Source organism: Rattus norvegicus, chromosome 2 (assembly GCF_036323735.1).
Source record: "Rattus norvegicus strain BN/NHsdMcwi chromosome 2, GRCr8, whole genome shotgun sequence".
Taxonomy (NCBI): Eukaryota; Metazoa; Chordata; class Mammalia; order Rodentia; family Muridae; genus Rattus; species Rattus norvegicus.
The window spans coordinates 40,727,807-40,741,380 of NC_086020.1; positions in this window are offsets into that span (position 1 = coordinate 40,727,807).

A 13,574-nucleotide genomic window follows, 5' to 3' on the forward strand; every position below is an offset into this window, starting at 1 on the left:
TCTGGGTACCTCCTCATATTGCTCAGTAGATGACTATGGCAACTTCAAGATCCCTTTGACCAATACATTGATCAAGAGTGATTTTAGGCTGTTAAACATACAAAGAAATGGGTGTCTAATATGGATTTTCTAGTGAAAATCTCAAATGGCATTAAAGGTTAGATACAAGGAGAAAAATCTTTAATGGTCTAGGAGATTACCATCCTTTGAGAGTGAGCATTGGGGAGGTTGCAACAGGACAAATCTAAGTGTATAGATGATGTTAATTCCTCAAACATACATCAAATTGCACCACAAAGTTTAATTTCCATGCTCAGGACATGATCATAAGAAGGACCTTTTGATACTAAACTATCTCTTTCAGGTGTAGCAGCAAAGCTCAAGTGTGGTACCTGATGTTGTAGCCAAATTGCAATGCTAATGGAAAATCATAGCCTTATCAAGTCTTTCATGTAGGAGTTAGGGAATAATTGATGGAGAAGAAAGCAGCCTTGGGAATTTAACTTAAGGACATATAAAAATCTTCCAGTGATTCTAAGAAACCTGATGGTTCTAAGCACGAGTCTATCAACAAAGAGTAACTGGACTTGCAGAATGGTGGGATGTCCACTGAGGTCTCAGTGGTGTTGGCTAGAAAATAGCACATTACAAGCTTAGGGCAGTCTGTATAGCAGCACATAGGACATCCTCAAACCCATGATATATTCCTGGTGCTCTTTGATCTCTTATACCATAAAACCCATGGCTTTAGAATCAAAGAGTAAAGGCTGGAAAGGCACGGCGCCTCTAACAACCCTCCTATAGCCATTCTCCTTTCAATCTCTAGACTTCTGGGGTCTTCCAGCTTAAAGGATTCAATGCCCAAGGAAAGAATGGTTCTACCAAGAAAGAGGCCACTACCCTCGGATTGGAAAGTGACACTCCTTCATGCAGTAGATTGAATCTAGTTTGGACCCTTCATGGCCCTTCAAAAATCAGGCAACAGAATGGGTCTTCGATGTTGCCCAGACAATTAGTTTTTACCGAGATAGCGAAACAGGGAGTTCTGTCATTCTGTACCTAGCATAGAGCGTACAGGTCTGTACAAAGAGTGTTCCTGGAACCCCAGAGATCCTCTGGGCACTTCCATACACTGCTGTGTCTGGGTGAGGAATGCAATAGACTATAGCAAAAATATATCAGAAGGATCACCTACAGGTACCCCGTATCCCAAACGAAAGTTCAAAGAGCCTCTTCGTCAGATAAAGGGCCCTAGCCTTGTTGTTGCTGTTGTTAAACATGGCATAATTTGGATGAAGAATGTCATAAAACCCTCCCATGGCCGTATGACTGCTTGAATCTTTCCTCCTTGCAATACATACATAGCTGTGTGTGTTACCTACTCTCCCTCCCCCTTCTTCTTTTTTAAATCTTCCTCTTATTTCTACAAAACTGTGTAGATCGAGCCTGGCTCGTGAAACCCCAGGATGGATCGACTCAACTGAAAACTGTGCACATCCATCTGCCTGGGACCTGAGTTCGGAACTAAGGGCACAAACTGAAAGGCTCCAAATTATCCCCTTGGAGGAAAAGGCGTGCATATTTCCTAGTCGTGAAAAGACTTACTACAGGGTGTTAGGCAGCGCATTGGTTCGTGTGTTGTTCTGGACTTTAGTATAGAAGTTGACAGGAAGAATGGATGGCTGAGAGGTCAATGCTGCGTCATGGGCTTCACACCACAGGTTGCCACTCGCTCTCTTGGCCGTTGGAAAGGCCTTTCACCTGCTCAAGGTGGAGGTTGGAAATTTGCCTTCTTTCAGCTGGAAACGAGCCACGTGACTAGAGGTGCCATGTGAGATTTCACTTTGCAAGAGAGTGTCTTAAAGCTGATGCCAGGAAGAAAGTAGTTTAGTCAGGGAGGCGGGAAGTCATGAAGTTATCTGAGGCATCGGAGCCTGAGGTTCTAGCCATGGAAGTCCATGCCACTTTGCTGGAGGGAACGATGATATCTGCTCCATGCATCACCCCAGTGGCGTACCCTCAAGAGCCTTCCTATCTCCGCCACGCGAAGCTTGATTTTTGTGGCCATCTAGAAACGTCTTGAGGTACCAAAAATGTCATTACCAGGATCCATTTCCTGCCTCACCTAGCTGGAGTGGGTTGGTTATTCCCTGCTAAGGGCTCTCACTGAGAGTCAAAAAAGCTTTTCCTGCCTGTCACAGCCCCTGCTGAAAAGCACAAAGAAAGGAGTCCTCTATTCCTGCAGATGTTGCTGTATCCCCATTGTCCCCTGCTCAAAACTCTGGACACACATCAGGTTAATAAAAAAAAAAAATAGGTACAACTTAAACAATTCTTTACACAAAGGGACATTAGCACAGCTGTGGTTTGCCTAGAAAACTTAAGAGTGGCCCATAAAGGGAAAACCCATCTGTTTGGGGACACTAAATCTGTTTGCAGTCCACAGGATATTACACACCCAAAGCAGGGACTCTAACTGCGAAGCCTAATTCTATAGACAAATTGTATTTGCCCCTTCTGGCAGCCTAGTGGGATACATCGTGTGCGGGGGGTCTGTTCCTTCAGTTAGCCTGTGGCTGGTATGTGCTAGCAGGTCTGCAGTGTAGTTTGACTAAATCTAAGTTTGAAGACAATTCTGAAACAGCTTTATCCCTGAAGAGCACAGAATGTGTTCTCAGTGCAAAATTCCTAGAAAGCCCGTTTAAAATATCTCAAGATTTTTAACTAAAGAGAATAAGCTCAAATTCTAAGGATTCTTAATTGCTATCTATCAGGTGCTCAAAACAATGTTTTTTTTCTTGTAATCTGTGTTTTTAAGGACTGGATATGGGACTTAAAACCATCTCATTCCTCAAAGCTTATGTCATCCTGGGTTAGTGGACTAAAAACGAAGGCCATTATCAGAAGGATAGCGTGTTCCCTGATTACTCTCACGTACAAACTATCTTTCCTTTATAGCCCATTTTAGTACAAGTGCCCAACATCCGCCTGCTTTGCTGGTACCATATGGTGTTGATGAAGGTTTATTTAGGTTCTGTGTTATCTGGGGAACTGAAAATTGACTGGGGAGTTAGGCAAACTCTTATCTCCTGCTGGCTTCTTTGCTTATGCTGCACTTTAAATAAATCACTGAGCCCCTGAGCCTCTGTTTTCCCATTTTGAGAATGGGATGGGTGAATGTCTTCTTTGCAGGCTCTTGGGAAGCCAGGAAATGGTAAGGTCTGGTGTATGCCGAAGGCTAAGAGCTGTTGGAGACAAAGTGGGTGTCTGCGCTAAAGTAACCCAAGCCTTCGAGAAATACTGCCACTCCCTAGACTCGTTATTCAGAGAACTGAAAAGCAAGCATGACCCCTTTCACATTTCCCCCCAGTGGACTTCCTGTCCTCTCTCTGGTATTAATTGATGGTGGGTACCCCAATTCTGTATTCTCAAAAGGAGAAAATGCATCTAACTCCCATCATTGGTTGCTTCTTTTTCCCCAGATTTGATTGGTTTCTCAGAGGTGGTAAGGAGAGGGACCATGGCTTTGAGGGTTAACCATGCAGCCTAATTGGCATTTGCACAAAGTGTCAGGGCTCAGCCTGTCCAGCCTCCTTAGAGTCAAAGCCTCCACAGAGCTTTCCTTGAAAGAAGACAGTTGGGGCAAGATATGAGGAACTCATTGCCTCTCCTAACGAGCTTGCTTAGAAGGCATAACACATTCCATATCAGTTACAGTGAAGGATGCATTCTTTAGCAAAGAGGCCCAACTGCATAGTAAAATATGAGTTCCCTACACCCCTCCCCCAACCCCCGTCTTTCAGAACAGGGTAGCTTCGTGGCTTTCTCCTCTGGTATTCTACTATCTTAAGTACAGGTCTGTTCATGATATGAAATATCAGTGCGGGGCACTTTAGAACATTGTTTTGCTTACTCAAAGATACTCCACAGTGATAGGTCAACACCAATGGGATGTCTCATCTCTTCTTTTGATGAGATCAGAAACAGTTCCCTGTTTTTTCAATGATGTTTGGTTTTTCTTATTGAACAGAACATTGGGCAGTGGCTTTTCCAGGTCCAGATTATCTCCTGTGCCTACAATCCCTACAGTTCACAGTCCTTATCCCTAACCACAATCCTGGGAGACTTGGAGACAAGTATATGAGCCTGGTCAGCAGAGGCTCTGGTTCTGGTGGGGACAGCCACAGAAGGATGAGCAAATCATGGGTAAAGTGTCCTCAATGAATGACTCAGAAAGTTCTCGGCACCAAGAAGGACACATTCCCAGGATATTATGATGAGGCTTCCTCACAGAGAATGTGGGCTCGGCTCAATATAAAGTAGTTGACTGAGTAAAGGCCGTGAAGCAAAGGGAATGACTTCTGACTGAAGAATACAAGCCAGTGACTGAAAACACTGCGGACACAAACAATCCCTCTCTCAAGCCTCAGAACACCTGAAATCAAGAACATGAGAGTTGAAGTTTTAGGGTCTAAGCCTGGGCTGGAACATAAATGCAGGCCAGTTTTTGATGAGGCCTAATTTGCCACCTATGATATTGGGGCCCAGTCTTCCTAGCAATGGAAGATCACTAAAGAAATGCTTAAAGAGTCCATTATGAGCCCTCTCTGTTATCGAAAGATCTCTTGCAGATAAGAGGAAAGGATGCTCTCAAATATAATATCTCAGATTCACCAGTGTCGATTTACACAAAGTGCCAACTAAAGTTATAGATTCTTAGTCTCCCCTTATACTTGCTGTGCTGGATGCTCAAAGCATGCACTCCACATGCCTAAACTTGTATACAAGCCATTCCCAGAGCAATTCTGATGTCCACTGGGCACCTAGACATCAGTGGTGGCATAAAGTCAGGGACAAGGTCAAATAATGGGCCAATGACCCTAGGGACACAAAAAGGAGCTTCTCATAGAAGGCACTGATGGGGAGGTTGGGAAAGCACCAGTTAATCCCCAGCATGGGCAGTTAGGGATCTATGCCTCTGAGAAAACTTTGATCCCAAGAACAGCAGCTGTGATTCTTCCCCTACCCATAGATGAAAACACAGGAAAGTCTGTCTAAATGTAAAAATCATTCTGCTTCTGAATGGGCAGTGACTTTCAAGATGCCTACTGAGGGGAAAAAGACAAGACTGGGTAAATAGATAAGTACATTGTACAGCTGTGAGCATCAACTGGAGAGGACTAAAATGTGTACAGCTGTGAACAGGTTCTAGTTTGTAGCTGTGAACACTGCATGTGGTGCATTCTAGTATTACACCACACCGCTGGGGCTTTAGAAATTACTTGCTTGGGGACTAAGTATATTTCATATTCATCTTATGGCTCGAAAAGTTGACCGTGACAAGGATGGAGACATTTTGGTTGGTGCATTTGCAGTCTGTCTGTATCAAAGAAAGGTCACAATGCTCCTCTTGCTGGCCAGGCTTGGAATCAGTAAACAGTATTCAGAAGATTAGAAGGCATCACGCATTCAGACTGCTAAGACCTACGAGAGCCCAGCCAGAAAAGCATCACTCCTGCAGAAACCACTGTCACCTGCATTTCTGCTGGGGCAGGTGTTTTAGCTTTTATGCATCTTCCCTATAAGTGTGTTGTTTCAGTATCAATGCTGTAATTCTCCTTCTCCGAGTACCCAAATCCAGTGCTGGGGGAAAGATCTAGGAATAGAATCTAACCTTCTCACCACAGCAGCCTGCCACAGACTTGCCCGGTGACCTCAAACCATGAATGACCTTTTTCCCCAAAGCTTGGAATGCCAGATGACAGGAAGGCTTTTAGAGTAGAGTTCTTGCCCATCTACAGTTGTCACCACACTCAGAACCAGTATGGACTAGGAGCAGCCTACTTGCTCTCTTTCCAGGGCAATGTGAGTTACAGTGAACAATTCAATCAATCCCTCAATTGGGGTGATGTCGCACAAACGAAGTTCTTTCTTCCCCCTTCTATAGGCTCAGTGGAAGTGTTCAGTTGGCTCAGTGGGTAGGTCCTTGCTTCTTACAGTCACTTAAGTATTTGGGATGACAGAACCTCAGTTGCCTTCAACCCTTGCTTCCAAGGTCACTGAGGCATCCCCCAGCCAGTAGAAAGAAAAGGATGGAGCTTCTGAAGTCCTGACGTGCAAGTACGATGCCCACTGTAACAAAGCCGGTTATATAGGCACACCTAACCACAAAGGAAATGAAGAGACAGGAGCAACAAATCATGATGTGCGAATAAGAAATCCCAGGCAATGTGTAGAACAAAGTGAAGATGCTTTGGGGACAGGTGAGGAAAAGGTCAGTGGAAGCTGGAGGCTCTCTTTCGGTTTATTCCCAACAGTCTCTAGTTCATGCATGCACCATTCACTCACAGACATCTATTAAGTTCCCCTTCCATATTTACTTGTTTGTTTATTTTTTGTGCATGCCTGAGTGTGTGTATGTATATCACATGTATGCAGTGCCTACAGAGATGTGAAGAGGACACCAGATCCACATGCACTGAGTGACGTGTGGCTGAGCCCACTGTGGGTGCTGAACCTAAGCCCAGGTCCTCAGCAAGTACTCTTAGCTCTTGAGCCATTTCCCTAACCCCTATTCAGCTCTTCCTGTCTATCAGATACCGTGTAAATGGTTGAAGGGGATTTGAAGCATATAAAAGCTGGTCTCTAGCTCAAGTTGTTCACAGATTAATAGAAGAAATAATAACAAAAACAATAACATATAAACTGGGGGAATATCCCTGTTTGTAGAGCACTTGCTTAGCATGTACAAAGTCCTGCCTCTGATTTCTTGCACAGCATATAAAACCGGATGTAGTGGCACATGCTTGTCTATAATCTTAGCACTAGGGAGATGGAGGCAGGACAGTCAGAAATTCAAGGGCATTTTCAGCTACACGGTGAGTTCTAGGTTAGCTGATATACCTGAAACCCTGTCTTAAAATGCAATAATAAGACATAAAGCAATAAATTCTATAACAGTAGGATTTGTATACAAGGGATGTTGTTTATAAAAGATTACATAAACACAAAAGGGAGGTCTATCCAGGTGAGCCCTTAGTTATGAAAAACTTCCCTATACAGAAGGGAGAGAACACTTTTGGATTGGCACCAGCGATAGCAAATGCATAATGAAAGGTCAGTAAGTACTTAACAATGGAATGTGGAGACTAGAGAGATAGCTCAGTAGACCAGAGTGTGTACCGATCTCTCAGGGGACTAAAGTTTGGTTCCTAGCACCCATGTCAGATGGCTCACAATTGCCTGTAACTCCAGTTCCATGGACACCAGAGCCACATGCACTGAGTTATGTGCCTGAGCCCACTGTGGGTGCTGAACCCTAACGCAGGTCCTGAGCAAGTACTCTTAGCTCTTACGTCATTTCCCTAACCCCTGTTCAGCTCTTACTGTACATCAGATACTGTGTAAATGCTTAAAGGGGATTTGAAGAACACCTAACACCTTACTTTCCTTGGGTATCTGCACATACAGAGAGAGAGAGAAAGCGAGAGAGAGAGAGAGAGAGAGAGAGAGAGAGAGAGAGAGAGAGAACAGACACAAACACAGATGCTCAAAAGTAATAAAAAATAAATCCACACAAAATGAAATATGGTGAATCCAGTGGGTAGAGCAAAGAATAAGGTGAGAGATGTGTGGGAGACAAAGGTAGAATGATGAGTTAGTATTAAATTGCTAAAAGTCATGCACACTTGCAGTGATTTTTAGCCTTTTCTAATTATGCACTGTTTCCCTCTCACCCTTCTTGAATATCTGGTTCAAACCCTCAGTCTCTGAGATTCTGGCATAGGACTCTGAGAATTCAGGTATGACTCGATTCAGGACCCAAGCATTCTATATCCCTATACTCTTCCCTCCGTCCGTTTGTAGCAGTGAAGCCTCAGGCTTGGTACAGTAGGGAAGAGGCAGAAGGAGTATTGGTCTCTCTGTTCCTCAGCTTCTCATTCAACAAAAGATCTAGCACGGTTCCTTGGTTGCAGGGACTCATGTCTCCATCCCTAGAGCAATTTATTCACCCATTAACCAGTTGCTTAGACTCTGCTTCTCACCTAGGAGTCGGTAAACAATGGTGGTTATTCAGAAGGAAACCAAGGTACAGTTACAAGGTCATGGGTGGATGGACACTTAGATGAGAAAAATAAAGTCTACTACCCAGAATTCCACTGCGCAGGATTTTCAACCCGACTGGCACATTGCCGGTGCCCAAAATAGGCCTTGATTTTTTTCTAATACCTTTTAGCAAACCACATCATTAAAGAAAATTCTTTCTAATCTTTTTAGGTGGTCTAAATATTGTTTTCTTTAAAAATTAAGTAAAAGAAAAAACTCAAAAAACTCTTTTAAGGAGGTCTGATGTGTCTACTCCTTCCTGTAAATAAATACAACATTTCATGTCAACACAACTCGTGAGGAAACCATGGGTGCTGTTAAAGGCCACCTAAAATCCCTTTAGGGAAACCACTGTGTGTGTGTATATGTATGTGTGTGCATACACATGTGTGTAGGTATGTATGTGGGCATGCATATATATATATATATATATATATATATATATATATATATATATATATGCATGCATCTGCGTGTGTTGGGGGCAGGCCTTGGATTTGTGTGTCCATGTGTGAGGTTAAAGGACAACCACAATTGTCGGTCCCTCTCAGGTGCCTTCCATCTTGTTTGTTGATCCACCGTCTCTCACTGGCACGGGTAGGCTGTCTTTTCAGCGTGCTCCATTGATCTGCCTGTCTCCATTTTCCCAGTACTAGAATTACAGTCATGTGCCACCACACCCAACTTTTCTTGTGTGGGTTTTGGGGGATGAGGTCTGGTCCCCCTGGCTTATCCAGCAAATACCAAGTACCTACCAGCTGATCTCTCTCTCTCTCTCTCTCTCTCTCTCTCTCTCTCTCTCTCTCTCTCTCTCCAGTTTCTGCCATGCACCTTTTTATTGTCCCTTGATACCTGATTTACATGTTTCTATTCCACTTGATTTACATGTTTCTATTCTGTCTTGTTCTGAAGTGAGTTTAAGATAGCTTGCTGAATGCATATGCATCACAAAGTCAAATGAAGCTAAAACATGAGAGAGGAAGATTCTTTGGGGAATCCAGTTCCTGTCTAAGAAACTTGACTCCTCTGAAATTTCTACGCTGTCTAATATAGAACTGCCCATGGTGAGTGAACTGTCAGCCCTCACTGTTTCAAGCAGTTCAGCTCAGGTTCCAGACACAGGAATACAGAAAGTGTTTCAGACAGTGTGGTTCAGAGTACAGCCAATGAAGCAAAACAAAGACATCTGAGGAGTAGCCAAAAGTTAGGATCAAGAGATAGGTTAAGCCTTCCCCGGAGTGTCCAGCCATATTAGCCATTTCTGTTGAGGCTTCAAACATGATGAGGTATATATGAGTCCTGCCCATATGTCCTAATAATTCTAGACAAAAAAAAAACATATTCAAGGCACAACATCAGGCTTAGAGGTCCTGCAGGGATGCTAAGTCCTGTGTTTCATCTCACAGAGTAGAAAAAACAAATCTCGGAGAGAACAGAGAGCTAAGATTTGTACCCAGTAGTTCTGGGTCTAGACAGGATAGAATAACCACACTGTTTCTCTAGGCTAGGAAACTTGCAGAATCCAGGGAGGACTCTGAAAAGTACAGAGACTAGAGTTTGAAGCACAATTATTTTTCCTGGTCTTAGTCTTCAGACTGGGTTCCGTGCAGCCCAACACCTGGCAAAAGGTGTGCATGGCCCAACCACATCTGGGCACAGCTGCGGGGAGTGTACACAAGAGTGGGGTATATGGGGCTCCACACATCTGGGGGAGTTAAAGCCGGAACCTGGTCAATGGAAAGCATCGGAGTAATTGCCAAGACTTTCACAATGTGGGGACTTCACACATACCATATTCTGAGAGAGCGAATCATGAGACAAGCTGGCACCTAGGTTTCTGGTTAGTAAAAAAGTTAGCATACATATAGGACCAGTCTCAGTGGTGGCACAAGGTTTTCAGAATCAAAACTGAAGTTGAAAGCAGAACTCACCCAAGACCATTTGTACTATGCTGCCTAAGGCCAAACCATTAAAATTCTTGAACACAAAATTATCACTATTCTCCATAGGATTTAGAAAAGACCCAGCGTTCATCACAGTAAACTTAAAATATCCAGAACATGATCCAAATTAATCAGCATACAAAAGCCTGAAAAGAAAAACAAAACAAAACACCTCACTCGACTCACAGGATGTCAATCAATCGATGTCCATGACAAGATCAAGAATGGAAGCAACCGTTGTAAGAATGCTCCCTCGGGGAAGGGCAGACATCTGCTAAATTAATGGAGTCGCATTCTCAGTAAAGAAATAAAAATATACCGCATGGACATTTTCACAGAAGGAACGGCTACAGATGTAAAACCCACCGCATGGCTCAAGAGCAGATTGAAAATGAAGGAGGAGAGAGCCAATGAAATAGAAGAGAGACTTATAGAAATTACCTGAACACAATATTGGGGAAAGGTTTTGAATAATAATAATAATAATAATAATAATAATAATAATAATAATAGATAGTCATTGTGGTGTATCAAGAGGCATAATGTTCCTCCCAGAAGAGTCTCAGGAAAAAGAATAAAGATTGTGGTTAAAAAATAATAATATCCGAAGAAATAATGCCCAAGAATGTATCAATTTAGTGAAAAGCTTGCTCTACATTCAAGGAACTAAGCTATGTCGAGTAGAATAATTTTTTTAAAATGCCCAGAAATATCCTAATCAAACTACTGAAAACAAATGACAGAGAGAACCCACCCCGATAGCTGGACTTCCTGTCTGAAGTAGGAAGGCTGGATGGAAGTGACACGCTTGTTTCAAGTGCTGGAAGAAATATGTCTCAGAGAGAGAATTTCCACCCAGAGAATATATGCTTGAGGGGTTAAGGTGGAATGAAGGTATTCTCTCAGGAGGGAACCAAAAGAATGTGTTGCTAATTGGCCTACTCCAAAGGAACTCCTTAGGGAAAAAAATTTTTTTTCAAGAGAAGCGGCAAGTGATACTATATGAACTTTTATCATATTAGTGACTAGAGAGACTACCCCATCGGTAGGTGCTTGCCTCACAATCATGGGAAATTGAGTTCCTATCTCCAGCAACCATGTTAAAAAAAAAAAAAAGTCAAGCAGGGTAGTACACACCTCCAATTCCAATATTTAAAATAGAGATGGGATGGCCCCTGGGGTTTCCTGGCCAACCATTCCAGGGAAATCAATGAGCTTCAGGTTCAGTGAGAGACCTTGTCTAAAAAATGAATGGGGGTGGATGGGTTGAAGAGATGGCTCAGGGGTTAAGACCACTGGCTGTTCTTCCAAAGGACTCAAGTTCGAATTCCAGCACCGACATGGCAGTTTATAACTGTCTGTAACTCCAATTCCAGAGGCTATGACACCCTCACACAGACATGCCTGGAGGCAGAACGCCAAAGTAAAGAAAACTTTTTGAAAAACAGAGAGGGTGATTGAAGAATGGGTGTTGTGTTTTGTCCTGGAGTTATCTGTATTTTGATGCCAATTCTACTGCCCCCAAGGACTGCTGCCCTGTCACATGCTCAGGACTCAGGTGACTTCGCCGGAACCTTCTCCCCATTGAATTTTAAAATACAGGTGAGGGGCAGGTACAGGATAGAAGGAGGCCTGTCATTGGATGAGAGGAAAGATGGGCAGGAGAGAAGTTTGAAGGAAGAGAAGGAGACTAGAACGGAAAGGAGGAAGAGACAGGAGGGAGAGGGAGAGAAGCCGTGGCAGGACAATATGGCGGGTGACGTTAAGATTCCGCGCTGTACCTTTACAGGGTGTTACGAATGTTTTTAAGGGATGGATGTGTACTGGGCTTTGTATGTTTAAGTGGGCAATTATATCTTATCAATTGGGTCAAAGGTTATTGTGTTGTGTGTTCCTTCATGTAGCGATTTGAGTGTAAGAAAGTGTGCGGCGGCTGGTCGGGGCCACCACAGAATTGGGATGTGTGTTTCTGGCATGGAAACCTGCCTTGGGAACTAGATAGGTAGAGAGATTGCTGACGGCTCAGAGCGAGGCCTTTGGCAGTGCGATAGGGGATGGAGCAAAGCAGGTAAGACGCTTTGCTGACTGAGACTTAAGACATCCAGCAGATACTTTGGGGCACCGAGGTGCTGGACCTAGTGGGGGATAAAAGACAACCATACTTTGTTTATTTTTTGTATTTTTACAACAACAAATGTGCATAACATTTGACCCCACACTCACGTGTTCACACACAGGTTCAAGCACAACTGAAGAAATATGTAAATACAGAGAGAGAGAGAGACACAGAGAGAGAGAGAGAGAGAGAGAGAGAGACAGAGAGACAGAGACAGAGACAGAGAGAGAGACAGAGACAGAGACAGAGAGACAGTCTGGATTAAATGTAATACATTTCAGAAGGTTTCACTATCTCTAACATAATTCACAACTAAGACAATATGAGGCTTAAGGACCTATACAGAGTGGTAAAGACTTTGCTTCATTTTGTCTTTTGTTTGTTTGTTTTCAAGACAGGGCTTCTCTGTATATCTCTGACTGACCTGGAACTCGATTTGTAGACCAGGTTAGCCATGAGCTCAGGATCCACCTGGTTTTGCTTTTCAAATTCTGGGATTGCAGGCATCTGTTACGACACCCAGTGTTAAAGTTCTTTTCTTTTTGTTTGCCATTTGAAGTGGTAAAATTTTGACTTTAAGTAGGCCAAAGGAGGCTAAACATGTATGCTATTCACCAAAGCAACTAAAAAGAATCCCATTCAAGGACACAGGAGGCAGTACAGTAGATAATTTAAACTAGAATAGTAAGCCATGTTCAAATAACGCAAATTAGGGTAGAACCCAGGAAATGAAATGAAGAAAAAATGATAATTATGAGCAAAGTGAATCATATGAAACATAACATTAGATATAAATAATCGGTAGACACCAAATAAAAGGCAGATATTGCTACACTAAGAAAATGGCACAACTATATTTTGTTCATAATTTACTTTGCAATGATAAAGGTGTGCTAAAATGTAAATTATGATATGCTTATATATTGTGAAAGATACTAATGATAAAGGTATAGTAAAAGAAAAACAAAAGAAAAAAAAATACCATACAGAAATCTAATAAAAAAAAAAGTTTGAGAGGCTATATTAATGTGGCGAAATAGACTGCAGACTAAAGAAAATTAGCGTGGGGGAGAGGAATATTGTCCAAGAATAATAGGGCCAGCTCATCAAGAAGGAACACCATTTTAATAAATGTGCATGTCTAATTACAAAATACATTAAGCAAAAGTGACAGAAGAAGAAAAAAAAAACCTAGATAGGTCCCAAATTACATTTGAGGACTTGAACATTTCTTTTTTCAATATTAGTGGGAGCTGCATTTAATAACCCAGGCTAAAGCATTAACTAGCACCACCAACTTAGTCTAATCAGCATTCGCAGACCACCCTACTAAAAGCAGTAAATTCATATCTTCCTGTGAACACATGAAAATATTTGCCAAGGTAGGTCGTATCTGAGCCATAATAAAA